General features: G+C 40.8%; 1 pseudogene; it reads left to right on the top strand.

Moving 5' to 3' along the window:
• Nucleotides 1–5585: 5585 nt before the first annotated feature.
• LOC129490774 (survival motor neuron protein-like) lies at nucleotides 5586–6415 on the top strand (annotated as a pseudogene).
• Nucleotides 6416–7128: the final 713 nt, after the last annotated feature.

Here is a 7128-nt window from a genome sequence, read left to right as displayed (position 1 = left end):
CCAGAGTTGAGCAGCCAGGTTGCCCTTCTCTGGGCTTGACTCTTTCTGTGTATTAATTTTCAATTTCAAGTCACAACATAATCCATTAAGAAGCACTTATTCTCAGCAAACCTCTTGAGCAAGCTCTCATTTGCTATTTCTCAGTATCAACTCATTCCTACCTTCCGGTTCAGTGTTGACACTAAATTTGGCACCGTGGCTCAGCACCCACCTTCATCCCTGCATCAATCTCCAATTGATTTTCTCATGCCTCCATGCCATCAAAATCAGCCTCGGCTTTTCTGAATCTCCATGGGGCTTAGCAGATGGGGTGGCACTTCATAAATCCAGTCTATGCAAAGCTGTTAGCGAAAATGCACAGAGGGCAGCCCCTCGGCCTTCTGTGGGTATGCTCTGAGCTGCTCCAAAGGTATCCTTAAACACGGTATCATTTTGAGCCTCTAAACTCTAAACAGCTAAGCCTTCTCTACAATTTATGCCCCTTGCCATCCCTGAAAGTGGGTAAACCCCACTGGTTTTGAGTGAACATCCTTTAAAAAAAAACTCAATTTCTTAGGATCCAAGTCTATATGATTGAAGGACACAGAAACGTGCAAACATGTTCCCAAAGGCTTGATGCTGTGTAATTGTAGGCCCCTCTTCCCTGAAGCTAATCTTTATTGTGAGTTTACCATGTTCCAGGCATTGTGCTGATTTTCAGGCATTATCTCATTTGATCCACCCCCAAACTCCAGAATGATCTTTAAAACAGAAATCAGATGATGATGCTTCTCAGCACAGAACTCTCCAGTGGCTGTCTCACTTGGAGGAAAAGTTAAGTCCTACTGTGGGATGTCATGAGGCCCCTGTGAGCTCTCCGATTGTGTTTTCTAGAGAATCACCTTTCGGTTCTGCACTCTAGCTGGTCTCGCTCTTCCTCTCACTTGTCACCTAACTCCCCTCTCTCCCCTATGCTTGTCTATTTTACTGTCAGATGTCATCTTTTCAGGGAGAAGATGGCTGCCCAGTGTACATTGTACCTCATCTCCTCCACACATCCCATTCGTTCCTTGCATTCTCTTTATTGCACCCCCACTGTCAACCTGCTACATATTTGTTTACTGTCTCCACCAACTAGAAAGTAGCTGGAGAAGGACAGGACTTTCGTTCACTTTGAATCCCCAGGACCTACAAGAATGGTGTTTTCAATAAAACAATTTTTAGTAAATAAATGCATTAAAGTATTCTTCTTATCTACATTTTACAGCTGAGAAACAAGTTTAGGGAGGTTAATTAACTAAGGTCTTAGAGCCAGTAAGTACAAATAGTACTATGGGTTCACCAACCGCTATTCTCAAGTTCAAAATGCCTTTTTGGGAAATATTTTTGCCATGTTCATTCAATTGGAGGTGATTTGACCAAAGTGGGAAGCTGAGATGGAACAAGATGAACAAGAAATCACCGGGAAGCTGGGTCTGGAATCTGCTACGCACACTCACGCTCCTCCAAACTCACTTATCTTGTAGGTTCTCCTCACCTCACTCTTGACATCGACCAAATTCAATCCTTTATTAAATATACACCATAGCATTAAAGTGCAGAGCAGATAAGATCATATAAATTTTTCGACATTGTGGGGAACAATGTGACACTGCTATTAATATTTGTAAGTATCTTGGAACCATTTACTAGATGAAATGTTTGTGTAAGGGAAAAGATTATATAAAATGAGACAAATCAACCTCAAATACACTAGTCTGTAAACTTCTAGAGGGTAGCTACTGTGCTATATTCTCCCTGATTAGCACCAAGAATGACCTATAGTAGGCATTCGATAAATGTTATTGAATGGATAAATATCTTTGGAAATGAAATTTTAGTTTTGTCTGTAAGAGCAGATTTGGATAGTGGCATCTTTTCTGGGCCAGGCAATGACACATAGTTGTATGAAAACAATGCTAGGGCAGGGTCAGTTACATTTGAAAGAAAGTCATAACCCAGTGGAAAGTTTTACAAATGAAATATATAGTTGCATGGAATATCCTGTTATAAGAGAGAAACCTGGACAGAATCTGCCACCTCAATGCTGGGAGGGAATATATGTTGTTGGAATGTGGCCTCCAAACAGACAGTCAGGAGGTTTGTTGCTCTCCAGCCATTAAAAACATCCCAGAGGCCAGGCACGGTGGCTCATACCCATAATGCTAACACTTCGGGAGGCCAAGGTGGGCAGATCACTTGAGGTCAGGAGTTCCAGACCAAGCCTGACCAACAAGGTGAAATCCTGTATCTACAACCCTGTCTGTACTAAAAATACAAAACTTAGCTAGGCGTGGTGGTGGGCGCCTATAGTCCCAACTACTCAGGAGACTGAGGCAGAAGAATTGCTTGAACCAGGGAGGCGGAGGTTGTAGTGAGCTGAGATCATGCCATTGCACTCCAACCTGGTCAAAAGAACGAGGCCCTGTCTCAAACAAAAACAAAAACAAAAACAAACAAACAAAAAACCAAAAACAAAAACAAAACCATCCCTGAGGGAAAGACAAATGGCCATGATTTACAAACCAGAAAGTTGAATTGGTGAAGCCATAAACAAGCAGTCTAAAAAAATCCCAGCTGAGACTTTTCCTCTATATAATCTCTTCTTCCTGCCTCATCAGGCCTCAGGGCTCTGCCATATTTCCCTTCAGGGAGGAGAATGAAGCCCCACTGAGGAACAAAATTTCCACAAGTGCCCCTGCTTCCTTGGGTTTGTCCAAGTGTCTGGGATATCAGGAAGTGCCTTCAGGTATCCAGCACTTTTGGTTCAAGAAACGATATAATTCCTTATCCAACCACCAAACTCCTAAAGGGAGGAAGGCCAGCCTTCAAAGTGGACAGCCATCCAGATGACATTCTAGATTCCTCCCACTGACATGGCAACACAGGGAACCTCTACTTGAGTGAGTGCAAGACATCGTGACTAGCTTCCAATAAACACAATATGGCAAAAGTGATGGGATATTATTTCCATGATTAGGTTATAAAAGACTATTACTTCCACCTTGCTAGCAGACTTTTTTTTTATTTTTGAGACAGAGTCTTGCTCTGTCACCAGGCTGGAATGCAGTGGCATGATCTCGGCTCACTGCAACCTCTGCCTCCCAGGTTCAAGTGATCCTCCTGCCTCAGCCTCCTGAGTAGCTGGGGCTATAGGCGTGTGCCACCACATCCACCCAATTTTTATACTTTTAGTAGAAACGGGGTTTCACCATGTTGGCCAGGATGGTCTCGATTTCTTGACCTCGTGATCTGCCCACCTCGGCCTCCCAAAGTACTGGGATTACAGGCATGAGCCACCGTGCCCAGCCAGTAGACTTTCTTACTGGTTTTAATAAAGCAATCTGGCAGTTTGGGAAGCCCAGGTGGCAAGAAACTGAGGGTGCCCTTAAGCCAACTGCCAGCAAGGAAATGGGGCCCTCAGTCCAACAGCCCACAATAAAACTGAATTCTGCCAACAACCACTAAGCGAACTTGGAAACACCATGCCCCAGTTGAACCAGTAACTTGGTTTCATCCATAGGAGAGGCCCTGAGCTGCAAGATCTAGCCAAGCCATATCTAGATTACACAGAAACTGTGACATAATAAATATGTATTAAGCTGCTGACTTTTGAGGGCAATTTGTTACACAGCAATAGATAATCCAATATATTAAAAATGTAATGAAAACTCAGTGAGATATACATGCAAAGATTCTTGTTAAAAGTGTGAAGCTTGGGATCATAGGATACTTACAGTAGATACTCTCTGGAGGAGAAGTATGGGATCCTGCTTCACAATGCAAAGCTGTTCATGCTATTCCAACCTCCACCCCCACTATAGCTGCCCATTTATCCACTAAATCAAGCACGAGTTCCTTAGTCTAGCAACAAGGTCTGACATCATGTGGCCTCTGACTATTTCTCCAATTTTATCTCCTGCTTCCTACCACTTGCACTCCGCCTTTAAGTCATACCAAACTACATGTAGTTGCCCCAAATGCTGTATACTTTTCTCTTTGTCCATACTGTTCCCTCTGCCTAGAATGCCTTCCTGTACAGATTCAGTTACAAGCATCTTTAGTGCTCTGTAGAACTCCATTCAAATCCTTACACTGTCCTCTCAACTCCCTTATACCACATGTCCACCTGTCTTATAACCTTTGGTTTCTTTGTCTAATACCTCTCTAGCTGTAAGCTCTGTATTGAGCCTCTTCTTCAACTTGGGATCCTCCGAGCTAGTTCGCAGTTTGGCAAATCACTTCGGTCAACAACTAACGAAAGAATAACTGTGGGGTGGACCTGCCAGAAGGAGAAACAATTATTTATTGACTTAACTGTAATTTATACCATGCTATTGAAATAATAGGCAGTGTAAAGGACCTACGTTCAGGAGGGTTAGTAGCACACAAAATTAAAAGCCACATAGAAGGATGAAAAAGCAAATCTGCCAAACAGTAGGCATATTTGTCACAATGAAGGATTACATTTCATCCTAAGTTTGCCATCAGACAAGCAAGAAAATTCCAAGGAATTATGAATTTGCCAACACCTTCCAATTGGGTTCATCCTCAAAATTCCTCCATTAAGACAAAAGAAAGGCTTCCACATGGTTTGTCAAAATTATTCAGGTTTCCATGCTATATGTCAGTTCTACTCACTTTCCTGGTGTATCAAATCAGTTCAAAGAGAAAGAGGAGGGGATTTTAAAATGAATATCTTATTTTAATGCCCTTCAGGAAATCTGCCTTCCTCCCCATTTGTTACCAACTAAAATTGACAAACTGACCCAGAGTTAAATCAACTTAGGGATCACTCAAGGAGTGAAACCAACCACCTTTTCATAAAGAAATGCTCAGAGAAGAAGGTTGCAATTACACTTTATCAGAGAAAATGTCTTTCTTACAAAGTATAGCCATCAACTGGAGATGTTTGATGATCTTTTAAAAATACCTTTAAATCAGAAGTAACTTAGCATGGATGCCCTTCATTTTGAAGAAAGAGAAAATATTTGATGATTTGATGATTCATCAAAAATTTGTTTCTAGGCAACAGGCTTATTGTTATGAGGGATTTCAATGCAAAATTAATAATCAGCCTTGGAAAAGAAATGCCTTGAATCCTATAAAACTGGGATGACTTAAAAAGTTCTATTCCTGCTCAGTCAACTTACTGAAAACCACCATCATCTTTGATCTACAGAAGGGAATATATCCAAAAGCTAAGCTAAAATCTCTCTTTCTTTAGGTCATAAATCAACTCTGCAATCAAGACTATGGAGAGTCTGTGCCGGGCAGATGGCTTTGAGTTTCATAAATTGGTTAGGTGTGGGGACATGATCAATAGTTTGATGATTTGACTAAGTAAAATGTGCTGAAAAAAATCACCTGTAGGGAGGACTTGGATGACTCTGCACAAACATTCTTGAACCTGAAAATCCAAACTGTGAGTCATATTGAGACTAACAAAGTTAATACATGCCACCAAAGGAGAAGGCTATATCATCTCAGGGAAACTATTTTTGACTGTGGTTAGTGTTTAGGAAATACTGCATTCATTGAAAGGTAAAACCGGCAGTAGGCTTACGATGGCAATGGGCAGTGCCAGCAGTGGCTGTGGCATCCTGAGCAGGAAGATTTGGTGCAGTTCTAGTGCAGCATAGGTCAGAGTGATGATTCTGACATTTGGGATGCTACAGCACTGATAAAAGTGGATGATAAAGCTGTGGCTTCATTTAAACAGGCTCTAAAGAATGATGACATTTGTGAAACTTCAGATAAACCAAAAAGCATGCCTAATAGAAAACCTGCTAAGAAGAATAAAAGGCAAAAAAAGAATACTGCAACTTTCCTGAAGTAGTGGAAAGTTGGGGACAGATGTTCTGCCATTTGGTCAGAAGACAGCTGCATTTACTCTGCTACCATTTCTTCAGTTGATATGAAGAGAGAAAGCTGTGTTGTGATTTACACTGGATATGGAAATAGAGAGGAGCAAATCTGTCTGATCTACTTTCTTCGACCTCTGTAGCTAATAATATAGGACAGAATGCTCAAGAGAATGAAAATGAAAGTCAAGATTCAACGGGTGAAAGTGAGAACTCCAGGTCCTGGAAACAAACCATTTAGCATCAGGTCAGAAGTTACTCCATGGAATTCTGAGACTGCGAAAGCCAGGTCAGGTCTAAAATTCAATAGCCCACCACCCACACCACCCTGCTTCCCTTCATGCTTGCTGCCTTCATTTCCTTCTGGACCACCAAAAATTCCCCCACCACCTCCCACAGGTCTAGATTTTCTTGATGATGTTAATGCTTTACGAAGTATGCTCATCTCTTGGTACATAAGTGGCTATCATACTGGCTGTTATACAGGGTTCAAGCAAAATTAAAAAGAGGGAGAGTGCTCACGTTCCAATTAATGAGTAAATACGCCATTATTATAAAAGTGAATCTTACTTTTGTAAAATTTTACGGTTTGCGGAAAGCAAATGTTTTTGAATATTTTTAAATTTAAAATGTTAAAAAGTTGAAAGGTTAATGTAAAACAATATTAAAGACATTCTGATACCAAAACTATTAGATAAAAGGTTGAGCTACATCCCTATTAGAATTCTCATGGTATCAAAGTATCACCTCACCAAAAACTTACTGGTTGGTTGTGTGGAAAAAATATACTTTTACAATAAAGAGTTCCGTAGGCTCTGATGACATTTTACATCACTAGTTGTCAGAAAAACAGACATGTTTTCTGACCTGTGATGCAGTACGACCTACGCATACTGCACTGTACACTCTATGACCTATGAAGTGCTCTGGTCAAAAAACTTTAACTGAAATTTAGTCAAGCCTTTAGATCTAATCGTCTGTTTGCAGGAGATGCTAGAGATAGAGCGACAAGTTAAATGACACCACTAAAGAAACGATCAGACAGAACCAGGATATAGAATGTTGTAGAAAATAACTGGTCTCATTGCTTCAAAATATCAGTGTTGCCAAAAATAAAAATAAAAAAGGTGGAACAGGTAACTCTTCCAGATTAAGAGCTACTTAGGAGATATCATAACCTGATGCAATGTGGAATCTTTGATTAAACCTAAGGGGGCTGAGAAAATTTGACTATGGACTAGATTTT

Source organism: Symphalangus syndactylus, chromosome 9, assembly GCF_028878055.3.
Source record: "Symphalangus syndactylus isolate Jambi chromosome 9, NHGRI_mSymSyn1-v2.1_pri, whole genome shotgun sequence".
Taxonomy (NCBI): Eukaryota; Metazoa; Chordata; class Mammalia; order Primates; family Hylobatidae; genus Symphalangus; species Symphalangus syndactylus.
The sequence above is the reverse complement of the archived record's forward strand: the minus strand, read 5'-3'. Positions and strand labels throughout refer to the sequence as shown.